This window comes from Anticarsia gemmatalis, chromosome 14 (genome assembly GCF_050436995.1).
Source record: "Anticarsia gemmatalis isolate Benzon Research Colony breed Stoneville strain chromosome 14, ilAntGemm2 primary, whole genome shotgun sequence".
In the NCBI taxonomy this organism is placed as follows: domain Eukaryota; kingdom Metazoa; phylum Arthropoda; class Insecta; order Lepidoptera; family Erebidae; genus Anticarsia; species Anticarsia gemmatalis.
In genome coordinates, this window is record NC_134758.1 from 88950 (window position 1) to 103950 (window position 15001).

At 40.7% G+C, this 15001-nt stretch overlaps 1 long non-coding RNA gene and 1 other non-coding gene across 2 annotated transcripts; one reads left to right on the forward strand and one right to left on the reverse strand.

The window, feature by feature from the left end:
• The first annotated feature begins 2186 nt into the window (after nucleotides 1-2186).
• On the forward strand, nucleotides 2187-7767 carry LOC142978361 (uncharacterized). Its single transcript, XR_012959752.1, has 2 exons — nucleotides 2187-2385; nucleotides 6337-7767. It is a non-coding gene; the product is annotated as an uncharacterized LOC142978361 (long non-coding RNA).
• Nucleotides 3100-3261, reverse strand: LOC142978635 (U1 spliceosomal RNA). The gene has a single exon (XR_012959772.1). It is a non-coding gene; the product is annotated as a U1 spliceosomal RNA (small nuclear RNA).
• Nucleotides 7768-15001: the final 7234 nt, after the last annotated feature.

Consider the following 15001-nt stretch of genomic DNA (forward strand, 5'->3'; position numbering starts at 1 on the left):
GCACGTTGTATATTTTATATTATAATTATGAATTGAAAGTTTGGTAAGTTACCACTGAACTATTATATATTTTTTAACGTCTTCACTTTTTAATTTGGAAGTATGTTCTGAATTCCTTAAAATTTGGTAAAATGACTTGGAATAATCGTAAATGAATATGAAACACAAAGTGGGCCTTATTTAGTTATAGTATGTGTAATATAAGTGGCTGTGGGAGTGTGTGCGGACGCCGTGTCGCGTCGTGTTGTATTGTACTGTTGAATATTGCGTACTGTAGTGTAAGTAACGTAGTTCTAAGTAGTTAGTGATGCGCAGTGTACATTACATGTACTCATGACGTGATCGTTTAGAGATCTCGGACACTCGACTTTGTATAGTTCACTCTTAAGTTAACTCGACAGTTCTTGTTCTACTGGTTTTATTAATTCTGTCATGTCTAGCCTAAAACCTATATAAATTGTTATAGTCGGTTTTGGGCTAGAGACAGTGTTCTGTATCTATCAGATTCCGCTATGCAACGACCTTCACCGAGCTGGTAAATAGATGAAATATATTGTGGATAGGTTGTCTAAAATATAAAAAACGGATTCTAGACCGTTACAGTGACAGCTTGTTTGTTACATAGATATTAACATAATATTTTACTTATATTGAATTTGTGATGAGAGTAACGGTTAAGTGTTCGATATTTCTAACCGGCGAATATGTATCCGTTCTGTATACTGTGCATTAAGTAATATAATCGTTATTAGAAGTAATTTGTACGTAGTTATTAATATAATCGTTATTAGAAGTAATTTGTACGTAGTTATATAAGATATATTTTTATAATAAATCATATTTATTATATACTGAGTCGTTTTATTCTGTATCTATTGAGATTTTACGAGGGGGTGATTTTCGTTTAGATGGATTTTTTATTTATTTATTTACTAAACATTTTTATAATATAGTTATTTAGTCGACGTCCCTCAAAACTATCGACGCAGTTCGACCGTAGGATCGAAACGAACGATATAGTTTTAGTCCGCTCAAAAAAGCAAGTGTAGAGTGCGTGAGAGGGATCCTAAGAAATTCCTTCAGAAATTGCTGCAGGATGCTTAGAAAATAAACATACTAAAAATCCCTGCCTCTAGGGGGGGCCCCGGAGTGGGGGGAGGGGGTTAAAGTACCCATTTTTTAGTTTTTCACTAATATCTTTAAAACGGTTCGTCGTAGAGAAAAAGTGCCTTCTACATAGATGATAAAATTGTCTACAACTTTTGTTATAGACACTCTATCGAAATTCTCATCAGTTTTCGAGCATCGCGCTCCGAAATAGTTAAAATGAATGTTTTTCAGATCATGAGTAAGTGTCATAAATGCGAAACTTTGCTTTTGCTTAACTTCGGAACTAAATGACCTACAGACTTGAAATTTTGGATTTTAATTATGTGGTTATCGCTTACTGGACAACTACATTTACAGCGTTCTGGTCTTATCCAGACGTTCTGAAATATGAGCCTGAAAATGCAGCGAAATATTTTTCAGCGTGGCCTCTATTTGAGAACCTCTGGATTAGACCAGAACGCTGAAAATTTAGTTATCCAGTAAGCAATAACCACAAAAGCGAAGCAAAGTTTCGCATTTATGACACTTACTCACGATCTGAAAAACATTCATTTTAACTATTTCGGAGCGCGATGCTCGAAAACTGATGAGAATTTCGATAGAGTGTCTATAACAAAAGTTGTAGACAATTTTATCATTTTTAATTATGTAGAATACACTTTTTCTCTACGACGAACTGTTTTAAAGATATAAGTGAAAAACTAAAAAATGGGAACTTTAACCCCCTCCCCCCACTCCGGCGCCCCCCCTAGAGACGGGGATTTTTAGTATGTTTATCTTCTAAGCATCCTGAACCAATTTCTTAGGATCCCTCTCACGCACTCTACACCCGCTTTTGGAGTATGCTTTGAGCGGATTATTCGGTAAGTTACGAACTGGATTTTACACGTCGGATGAATTCTTTTATGGGAATCCGATCGCTGCCAACCCGGATTTTGTAAAATTTAGATCCGACAGAGCGAGACGAGTCTTCGGGTGAACGTGGGGTTAGACAACGGTAACTCGGGAGGTATCACGGGAGTCGATCTATAAAAATAGCGGCGCGAGCTCATCGCCCAGAGTATAGGGGAGCGTGAACGGGGATAGACTCACGCTCGGGTCGGGCAGGACGGCTCCTCGCTACTCCTTGCTCCGCGGTGCGGCGCAGTGACGCCGTGTTCCTCGTGCCCGCAGGCGGCGGCACGCGGCGGGCGCCCCGCACGCTGCAGGCGGGCCGCGCGCTCGGCGCCAGCACCACGCGCGCAGCAGCCGCGCGCCGCAGGACCTGCTCGACAGGTAACAGACGACTCCCTTCATGTAACACCTGAGCGACACCTACGACCTATAAATAAATCGTTTCTGCCCGTCCCCGGTGTTCGCGACGTGTTTTATGCGGTGAATCATGCAAAATGCGACTCTAATGTCGATGAAATGTTTCCGGTAATTTTAATTTGTAATAGATCTTAATTCCTTTTCATATTTCAGTGCTTTTCCTGAAGACGATTGTAAATTTGTGTTATAAAAAAAGTGTAAAAAAACAATTTACGATGGTAATTGCTTGATCTACTAATAATGATTGTGGCTGAAAACCTGAAAATAAATAATACCCATTTTTCCAACCTTTACTCATAAATATTAAGTATCACGATGATCTTTTTTTTTTTGCAAAAATCAGACCGATAAGGATTTTTTACAATTTGACAACAATGCCCCTAACACGTATACAAATTTTCAGCCCTCTAGGAATTAATAGACCTTGTCCCCAGTAGGACAGCTGTAAAAGATTTTATTAATTTGAACTTGGCACTGACTGCGATTTAATTAAAGTTTGAGTCTCGAGTCAAAAAATGATTCTAAGTTTTTTCAGGCTTTAAATTTATTGAGTCTATCTTATAAACTTTATCAAAATCTGTTACTAACAGGAGCCACGGTGATCTAATCATTAAAATCCAATCAATGATCTAAGGCCATCGTTTCTCAGTGACAAAGATGTTTAATTCCTGATTAACAGGGGGACAGCGCGTACGCAGTCCCCACTATCAAAAATTACGCATCCGAGTTATCCACATTAGGGATAATCGCAGGGGTCAACACAACCGCAGTGCAATGGAGGAGTCTCGCCCTGGGGGAACCGCCTTCATGATCACGGTGTCCCCTATGCCAGGTAAGTATGAGTTGCGCCACGTCGCGCGGGGTAGTCATTCGCTCGCGGAGAATCTTAACACCGACTTTTAATTTTACCCGTGGCGCCACCTTTCTGTAGCGTGCGGTAGTAAGTCGCACGTCCGCGTTGTAGTGGAGGGGAGACGGGCGCGTGTCACGAACCCGAGCGTGTACCCTAGTACCGTTGTTAGCTAACAGATGGCGTTACTTATACCTTTGTTATAAAAAATATTTTCATGTTCTAGAATTTTACCTCAGAATAGAATTATTATAAACTAGCTGACCCGTGCAGCTCCGCTCGCGTGAATTTCGTACTGTTGCTTATTCGTTTGAGCACGCGAATTGCGAAGCACTCGATACACCTACACATAAATATGCTAACAACTCTTTTGTCATCTAATGGTTATTTACGAAAGGGACCCGAAGGGCACACAATGTGGCACAGGCTCAGGCAGGCCTGATTTCCTGTGGTTGCCTTCTTTTCTGCTCTCGTCTGTATCCGTACCAGTTTACAGTATAAAATATAATACCTTATTATAGACTGACCATTGCTTACCCGTCTGGATTCAGAATATTATTATAGGTACAGACAGACCTATCTGCGCCGGAGCTCTTCACACGCGTAATAATGTCATTGTATACTTGCGATGATACGTCCGAAACCGCGTAACCCGTAATTATTTTTTATATATCATCCGTTGTTTATTTTTTAAAACTTACCACATAGTCTGTTTCATAGCTATCCAAGTTATTTCCTTAATGCAACCAATTAATTTGGTTATGTGTTTCGAACAACAACGTCATCTGTTAGTTGCGGCGAACAACGACAACAAACGAAATTACTCTGTTGGCCATCTAGGATATCCCGACCGCACCGGACCCACGTAAACCAACATTTTTGTGTAATATATATCATACAACATTTATGTTTGAAAATCCTATAAATGTATAGCATGTTTCAAAGGTATTTTTTTACAATAAAGCCATCAAAATAAATTAATTAGAAAAAAACATGCTTTGTTGCGAACTATAACGCCATCTATTGGTTGGTGCGAACAACAGGTATCGATACGGCAGACGCTGCGTTAACCTCTCGAGCGCCCGGCCACCGTGTCACGGTTAAATGTTCTACCCCCGTCAAGCGCCCCGCCACCGTGGTACGGCAAAACGATCTTACATTTAAAAAACGTAGAAACGAAATGCTAAAACTATGTTAATCCCTTTCAAACATATTTGACATTGAAGCTGATGAAACGAGACGACGATCTAATGCACACACTTGAATAAGTGGTTGATATAGGCCAGAGAGCACCTTAAACAACATCTGACCCAACGACATGTTCCTTTATGACCGATATTGTAAATCCTTTTTTTAACTAATTTTAAAGATTCGAGTATATTTTACAGTTGGATTTTAATGTCATTATTCATTAACTACACGATAAGACCTTTCGTCATATTATTCTTTTTGCCTAAAAATATTTTTTAGACTTTCTTCAAACACATGCCTAAAGCACAAAATATTCAGATTAAACCGACTATTGTACTACCACTATCAAATATTATTTGTGGTTTATTTTTTTAATCTATAGCAAATTTTATGTAGATTTCAAATATATAAGGTATGACTAGGGTGTTAGTATTAAAATATGACGGAATCGGCGCTTAAACGCCAACCGCCAATTCAATTTCGCGCGCCATTTTTGGCCTGGACGCTTAACGGTATATTTGAATTTTGACGTTGGGGCGCTCGAGAGGTTATCTTTATTTATGCGAATGTTGTGAAATGGTTTGCAACGCCATCTATGGTCTCTATAGGGAAACGCAGGTTCAAACGATTTCTACGTATTTTTTTCAATTTTCTAAAAATCTTTGAAATTTTATGCTATAAAAAGTATCCTAGAAATTGCTCCACTACTTATTCTATGCATATGCCAAAATTCAGTGCATTCTATTCGGTAGTTTTTACGTGATAGCGACACATACAGACGGAGGACAGACAGACAGACAGACAGACAGACAGAAAAGAAAATTATAAATTGCAGATTCGGTATCAGTATCCGTTACTAAACATCCCCCATTGGTTTTTTTTTAAATATATTCAATGTACAGAATTGACCTCTCTACAGATTTATTATAAGTATAGATAACGAATAGATGTTAAAGCGTACTGTATCACATTAAACTGTGATTACTTTGATCTCAATTCATCAAATGAAAACACATTAAATCACAATTGGTTTAGTTTAGTGGACGATGTCATTATAAATATGATGGTAGAACTTACACTCTCGCCTCTATATGAAACCCTTACCGTGTAAATCCCGATCCCCGATCCCGAATAAGAAGTAGCCTATATGTCTGGGCCTTCAGCTACCTATATACCAAATTTCATCGTAATCGATTCAGTAGTATTTGCGTGAAAGAGTAACAAACATCCATATCTATATACATTCTCACAAACTTTCGCATTTATAATGTTAGTAGGATTATTTCACTCAAATACAATAAGCTAGTTAAATATAATATAACACATTGCATAACAATATTGTATACAACATAATGTCCACCAGATCAAAATTGCAAACCCCCTACAAACACCACAGTTGAATGCGTCAGGTGTAGATGTGCAACAACGTGCACCTGTGTGCGTGTGCGTACGTGTGTGTACGTCGTACGTCGTACTCGTACTCGTACTCGTACTGTATCAACTGTGTATGTACAATGTACGTTGAGGCAGGTCGCGCACCTGTGCAAGGATAACGATTACCTGTACTAGTGATAACTTCATCTTTACATCTATACCAAATTAACTAGATAACTTCTTTGGTTTATCGCCGCTACAAACTAAATCTGAGGTAATAAGTCCGTGTAGACCCCGTAGCGTTAAGTTATTTGGTAAACTCGTTCACGAAAAAGTTACTGAAGGGCTGTTAATGAAATTTGGTACACTGAAAGCTTGTGAGTTTGATTAATGCAAGTAATATTTTTTCCTCTGGGACATCTTTTCACACGGACGAACACGGGCAGAAGCTAGTTTCGTGTAATGCATTAAGATATAAATATGATAATGCGTGTACACAGGAGCAGCAGTACAGTGGTGAGTTCAGTGACGTCAGACGTGGAGCACGACTCGACGTCGCGGGACACCAGCGTCACCAACATCACCAACATGACCAGCATCACCAACATGACCAACATCACCAGCATCTCCACATAGAGAACACCCTGTATGTACACCTGCATACAGGCAGGTACTGCGACACTCACACTACACCATGTATAGTAGTGTCTCTAATGTTTGCTTTTTTAATTAAACATATTCCATGTACAATTTCTTAAAACGTAGTAAGTATTTGAAATCGTAGTAATATTGTAGTAATGGTTTTACTACAGAATATTCATGAAAGACGAGATACTCATGGCTTATTTAATTTGGAAGTGCTTGTGTACTTTCTTTGTTTTATTCAACATGAATATTGGATGTTATATTTCTTTTGTGTTGTGTTTAATGTCATGTGTTGACAACTAAAGATGGTACCGTTCGTTCCGAATTTATACAGTATAGTTACAAGCTTGGTACATAATGATGCTACAATTTGACATGTTTTTTCCTAGAAGACTATTTTATTAAGAAAATGTTAGTGACATTATGTCACCTATAAAGTACAAATAAGTAAAAGACTGTTTGTATTCAAAGTACATACCTTAAAAGTTGTGATAACTAAATTTATAGAAAAATTGGCTGTGAAAATATAATTATAAGTTGATAGAAAATGTAATGTTTTTGTGTGATGATTTTGCATGTTAGTACAGTTTAAAACCACTCAATTTTGACTATTAGCTAGTCAATTGTTAGATGTAAGTTCACACTTGGGATATAATTGTCCCCGGCAGAGAACAACGTCATCATTCAAGGATTTAGTACATTTCGTGCAATTGACGTGACTGTTATGACGTCACAGAGCAGACCTTATTGTCAAATTAACACTACTCTGCTAAGAGGACAGAAGCTTCTCTAACTTTTTGTCGAATTTGGTATTGGTCTTGGACTCTGACAATCAATAAACTGTCTGCTCTAGATAAATACAAAATAATGATTAACTTCTTTTACTACGTGTTTTGTAATTTTTCTAAATTTCGTTTTCACGAGCAGGCCCTCTGATTCGTATTTTGTTCGTAAACATATTGTTAAGACATTAATCCCCGGTTTCTGAGGTAAATTTGACGGTAGTTTGTCTATTCAATAGTGTCAAAACTCATATAAAAAAACGCTATTAAATGGATAAACCACCGCTAAATGTACTCAGAAACCGGGGGTAAGATGAGTATAATGATTAGACGTGAATCTGTTAGGGTGTAAGTGAAGTGGTTGCTACACGAGTGAGACAGGTGGCAGGGTCATTGAGTCCACGGTACATACGCGTTTGTAGTCCTACTCGTTTACTCAGGGGTTGAGTGTTGTTTTGATATGTTTACATTATTTAATAAACATTAATATACTTTACACTTTGATCGTTTGCTTTAATATTATTCTACTTTTATCCATCTTATCAGTTTCAGGATAAACGCAAATTGATGTTCATGTTGTGTAGTTGTCTCAATGCGGCACCTCACACTAGGAACCTTCCTTAAAAGATAAAGTACCTATAGGCACGCAACGACAAGTAAGACGTATAGTTTCCTTTTAACGATAGTGTTAAGAATGCACTTTCCGTTATAACAGTGTGACATATTTTCACTCAATAAAAACCAGCGCAGGTTGAACGTCATTGGGTTTTAGCGCCAGCAGCGGCGCGACACCGCCCTCCGTACTTGCGGAGGAAAATGTCACCACTCTCTCGACACTGAGCTGACACTAGCACCTAGCACCACACTCCACAGCACCATGTGATCGTGCGATGACGTCACACACCATACTGCACCTTAGACATGTACGCTACGTCTCACGACTGGAATTTGTAGCTATGAGGTAAATGCAATGTTTACATTCCATTCAACTCATTCATTCATGATGTATGGAAATCCATGGCGTCATATTATTAAGCATCGTTATAACATAACAAACTCTTACCTAATTAATATAACACAAGTATGTCTACTTGCTACGTGAAGTAAGTGTGCGAAATACGACAGATATCATTTGGTATTAGGTAACTACTTTTTCATCTTTTCTTCTTCCTTTTATCATTATATAGCTTGCGCATAGTTGTCTATATGAACAACATTATTTTGTGTAAAGGTAAAAACGAATTGATTAAACAGCAAGTGTAATAAACAGGTGGAATAAGTTGATAAAGCGGTGCTAGCCAAGTGAGGTAACCGCGATATATTGAACGATAGATGATTGCCACCGAGTAAGTGCACGGTGATGCAGTGTGTGGTGCGCCGGCCATGCTCAGCGTAGAGAGTGCGCGCTGTGTGCAGGCTGACTCACTGACTCGCTGGGCGGAGCTTACGTGACTGCACGCGGTGATCACTCCTATGAAGGTTTCGTTTCATATAGAATCTACTTGTACTTACTAGGTTAATTCGCTATTATATCATGTTTTAATTAAGCTCTATTTTTGAGTAGATATAATGAAGTCAAATGTAAGTAGCCATGCAAGCAAGATCACTTATAGGAGACATTATGTCACTGTATACATTACTATAAATCTTATAAATCTTCTTATTTGAATATAATAAGTTTCATCACTAACAGGTTCGGTTAGTTCGACGAATTTCTAAAATTCTGATTTATTACTGTCTGTTCGGCCGGCTTGATATTACCTATATAATTGATAAAATAAGAAATATTAGTTGCGCGTTGTTGTGTTGTGTCAGTCGTGTGGCGGGCGGCGCCGGCGCAGGGAGGCGGGGCGCCGCGCTCCGCCCCCGCTCCACGCCCCGCGAGGCGTGCACCGCTGAAATGTCACACATTTTGAAACTTAGTGGAACTTTGTAATTTTTGCTATTGTGTAAGGACGTTTGCCCCGTGGCACTGTCCGCTGGCCTTACTTTACACGTGACCTGCACACTCAAATCATGCCATGTGTTGTGCATGTGCCATGCATGTATTTGTGATGATCTCACAGGATTAAAGGTTTCCAAACTATTTATCTAATAAAAATATGTTTTTATGTTGTAATATTTATTTAACGACCAACGGTACCTTTTAACTCATATGTAAAAAATACATATTTCAGCATCTGGGTGTAGCTTGTTAATATTTACAGTAAATAAATTATCTTAATAGTAATCTATACAAAATAAATAACATTTATAAACTAGTTAAGTAACTACACAATAAATAAAAAAAACAATAAATTAATCGTGACTATCCTCAGTCATCACACATCCGCTGCACGCCGAAGTGCCAGCCGAGCTCGTCGTCAACGAGTCGAGGACACCTCCACGCACCCGAGCACTACTCTGACGCTAACTGTCACTAGTAGTGCAGGTACACTAGTCACGTAGGAACAATTTTTTGAGCAAATTTCAGATTCGCGTAATGATGTAGCGAGAGCGCGTGCGTCACGCGTCGCTGGCCTCGGTGGGCTTGCTCATGGCGCACACGCAGCCCACGGCGATGTCCTCGAGGCGCTCCTGGTCGCCGTACTTGACGGCCACCGTGTCCTTGACCTCTGTGCAGCCGAACTTGACGGAGCGGTACGAGTTGCGGCTGCAGCACGACGCGTCGGCGCCGCCGTCCAGCGCCGGGCAGGTGCTGTCGGGCTCGGCCGCGCACTTGATCTCCTTGATGACGCGCGGCGTGCGGCCCTCGCGGTTGTTGTAGTGCACCACGCTCCGGCAGATGGTGCGCCCGCCGTCCTGGTCCAGCACCAGCGGCGGCATGGCGGCCGCCAGCCGCGCCAGCAGCAGGCACGCCGCCGCACAGGACACCACTAGGCACGCGTCGCACTTCATGCTTTTAATTATTATAAACTTGGAGGAAAATCGTGTCGAAAAACTTGAGCTCCGTTAGCGGTAAGCTGCCGACTGTGAATATTACACTCGAGCGTTCCACTATATACGATTCGATCGACTTGGGAAACCCGAATAATTTAATTTCAGAATGACATTTCCTTAGATTGAATTTAAGTCTAGAAATTCGTTTTATTGGTTTTATTGTAAAATATTATATTGTTTTAATGACCATCATTTTGCTGAGATCATAGCGTGTGGGGTGGGGGCCCGACCGAGCCATGAACTAGCAACATACTCTCGTACCTACTTATTTGTGTGTATGCAAAGCACGCTATCCCAACACAACACTTTTCATTATTCCTGTAATATTTTGAACTTTTATAAGATGTGGATGCAATTTAGACGTTTATTTGCGTGAACGTGCCCGGGGCACATGTGCTATGTATAATGGTCCAACGAGACGACGCAGGCCCACTGCCATAAAAGTATCTACCGACTATAAGCTATGGACGAGCTGTTTTTAGTTAAAAACAAGTAGCATTGTCTGCTGTCGATCTTGTGACCAGTAGGCGCATACTAAGTAATACACGGACAACTGAGATAGTCTAAAACAGTATTGTACTCTAAATCATGTAGGCGTACTTTATGATCTATAACACTAATAGGGTACTCAACTATTTTATATTTACTGTAGTGCAAGTCACCAGTTTGTTGTTTTTTCAATTATCGGTACATAAATGATTCTCTATTTTTTAAGTCCGTACTCTCTTTATTTACCTCTAGTAATATCAGATATACACTATTTGGTCAAATAAATGTTGGTAGCCCTATAAGTAGAGCTAGTTTGTTACAATAATGTCGTATGTAAGGGTGCATACCTGATGGTACTGAGTTATCCTCAGAGCTGGCCCGGAGTAAGTGTCTATTCAATGGGATGAATTCACTCAAAGTCCAAGTTAGAACTCCTAGAAATATTGTATTATGTGTAATAACAATAATTTTTCCAAGGCTATGTTTATCAAGCAGTTTAGCTTATTTCAATAAAGCGCCCAAATAAAGAAACCCATTATGACAGTAGGTGAGTTTACCCGGTGATACTCAGTGACCAACTTTTATTATGTATGTATAATATACTTTTCTAAGAGATTTACAGTAAAATTACGAGAAACATTAAGAGCGCGGCAGGAGAGGGCGGGTGAGGGCGGCGGACGGCGGGTGAGGGCGCCGCCGCGGGGCACCACGTAGCAACCAGACTTGCCGTCTAATGAAGAACAAATTGATTCGGCGAGATATCGTCGCACCAGACGGTAAGTACTCTCATGTACTCCTCACATAATGCCATCTAACGAACGATTTATCCTCGCGACACATTATTTCCTCGCAGTCCCGGCGGCTCGCTCGCTACAAGTATGTCCTAATTCTTGATTTTGTCTATTATTTGGACAAAAACATAAATAATAATATTTTATATGGTAATGCCCTTCAAATCGTGTGTACTGCGTAGTAGACTCACGTTAGATGACAACAAATGTGCGGATAAAGAAATATAGATCGTAGCGAGAAACGTTCAATATCTATCACGGGCATTTATAATAACCTAATAATGATACAACTCAGTATTTTTTACCCGCCATTGTACGCGGAGGTATAGGCAGAGGTGTAATCAAGTAAATATTTATTGATGATTCGGAGTCTGTTTTGTTCGTTCCTCGTAAAAAATTATGGTGTATACTATCGCGGAGCGCCACTAGCAGCAGTACTCGTCCGCGGAGGAATTGAACCCGCGACACCTAGTGCAATGAACGGCTCATTAAACTGTCGCATGATTTATTATACGACATTCGGTGATTTAGAGTAGAGTGAGAGTAGAGCGGCGGCGCTCGGCGTTGACTCAAAATAATGTAATTTTGAATGTGAGTGATTCACAGCACTGAGTCACACTCAGAGCCACGTGTTGAGTGAGTGCGGCCTTACACTTTTATTGAATAAATACGCGCTGTACTCCGCGGAGTGCGGGACCCCGGCCATCAGCCCTGCTACCATGGATTTCTATACTAAACATGTTTGTTTCGTCTGTGTCTATGAATAGTCAGTAGTCAAAAATATGTATCTTGACATAGGTATTTTTCACATAAATATATAAGTAATATAAGTATAAAAAAGCTAAAACTATTGTTATTGGTTTCCTCTAGGTCACATTGTTTGTTATTTTAATTAATAATGCTATTGTGAAATTTTGAGTGTTGCAGTTTAGGCATGAGAAAATTATATTGTCCTTGAGTCCGTGCCGGTACTTTGGAAATCATATATTTTTATCCTTCTGATATATAATACATATTAATTGGAATTTTCTGACAAACTAGGTAGGCACATAGAGGTATACCTATATACTTAGTACCTTGTTTATATTCAGCCTTGTAATCAGGAATCGATATAGTTTCTCAAGTAATTTAGGTTACGTTATTGTTAGGTGTTAACAAAAACGGTTTCTGCAATGGAAAAAATCCTTAAAGAAAAACCCATTAGGCGCGTGGCCCGAGAATTGACCCCAGGAGCATGCCGTTTGTACATAATCACTCTGGCCATCTCGTTTATATTCAACTATACTGAGTACATCTACTTTATATAAATAGCATTTTGTCTAACATTTACTTACTTAAATGAAGAAAATTAAAGCTCAATTTTGATGTAGGTAAAGTGTGGTGTATGTATAGCACGTTTTAAAAGTTTTTGATGTTAAAGAAAACTTCATTCTCTACTAAGGATTATTCTATTCTATGTGTTTTCAGTATAATTGTTCGGTGTGATATTGTATAGTTAATTCTCATAAACTTTAGGAATAAGAGAATATATTATAATCAATTATGAATAATGTGTAGGTAATGTAGTAAATACCTTTTGTTTTATGTCAATCAATCTTGTTGTGTGGGCAGAGGGTGTACAGAAAGAATAGCATACCTTATGTGATTTGTAAAACATTTTTATTGAACATGATCCGATACCAGCTCGGTGTAGCGTGGTTTACGTTGCGCCAGCACACGCGTAAACTGAACGCAGATAACACAACAACATTAAATACGTACGTTAATACTTAACAACTAACTTCAGCTGCTCGGCGATCACAACCATCAAAATAATAATAAATTAAATGCGAGTATTATCGTCTCCCTGTCAAGCGTATACATAGTGCGTGTACACTCACGAATAAATAATAGTCACTGGTGGAATGTATAGGAACTAGCGAGTGGGGGTGCCGGGGCGGCGGCGCGCGGGGCTCAGGGCACGTCGCTGGCCTCCGTGGTCTCCTCGATGAGGCAGGTGCAGCCCACGGGCACCTTGATGGTCTTCTGCTCGTTGGGGTCCTTGTAGGAGACCTGCACGAAGTCGTAGATCTCCACGCACTCGGTGCGGTACGCGTGGTGGTGGTGGCGGCAGCAGCCGTGCGCCATGTGGTGCTCGGTGCACATGCGGTTGGGCCGCTCGGCGCACTTGAGGAACTTGATGCGGCGCGGGATGCGCTCCGGGTTGTCGTCGATCTCCACCTTGATGGGGCACATGGTCTTGTTGGCGATGTCCGACACCACGAACTCCTTGATGCCCTGGGGGCGGGCGGCCACGTACAGCGCGAGCGCCGCCACCAGGACCGACATCACTACATATTTATCGAGAGACATTTTTGAGTTAAGAGAGAGGTAGTGTTGGTGCTCGTTCACGTGCGCTTCTCCAAAGGCTGAGTTGCGAATAGTAGATGTGGTGGCTAACGACGGACTTATAAACGGGCTCGGGCTACTCGGTGACGGCGGGCGGACGCGGAGAGCACGATCGTCACGATTATTGTGTTAGGCTCAGTCTCGCGATATCGCCGCCGTAGACGCTCGCCTCGATGACGCGATACGGCGCGCTCGCGACCACTCGCGCCCGCTCGCGCCCGCTCACACATTACATGGACACATTTGCTAAGTGTTGTGCCTATAGTGAATACTTTTTGGAAACTACTGACATTGCTGAACCTCGATATTTATTTGGGGAGTGACGGGAGTGTTCTGGAATACTGTCTGCTGATGATCGGTATGAGTTAGTGAGAGGAACGAGTTTACGTCTAGTATAAGTGGTAAATAAGTTGTTGATGTTTGGATCACTGTGCCGGCGACCAATCGAGCAGTAACCTGGCGAGCGCGAGTGTTGCGCGTGTTGGCGCCGCGCGACACGTGCAACGCGCGTCGTGCGCGTCGTGCCGCCGAGGCTCGCTATTGGTCGCAGTTTTCATGTAATTATGTTATTCCTCGATTGGTCGGCCGCCAACCAATAGTTAGTGAATTTTTGTTATTATGTGTTATGTACAACGATATTGTGAGGAGGCGTGGCACTGAAACATATTATATACATGTATTAACAAATGTTCATAATTATAAGTAATGTATAATTCATTAGAAGGTCAACGACCTCCTATTTGTCCGGTCGATGTGCACTAAAATTGTAACATATAAGACGAGCCCTCGATACGCTCGCGAAAACTACATACAGATCGTGTCAGATGTAAGAGGCACGAGTGTGTCGGGAGAGCGCGGCGCTGGGCGGCGCGCTCGAATACTAGCAAATAATAGATCATTAAGTTTGCACTAGATTATACCTGTGAGTCTCTTGTCTTGTGCGCGCCCTAATAATTGTATTGTCATTATAAATTCGTTCCCCATTGTAGAGCCAAATTTGATTCATATCGTACAAGGCGTTCCGAGCGATATCTCCCTATTTTCCTTTTTTGCTACTGAAGAAGCTCTGAGGAACGAGTATCATGGTAAAGATTATGACTCATCAGTACATCAGTACATTAGTGTAATGT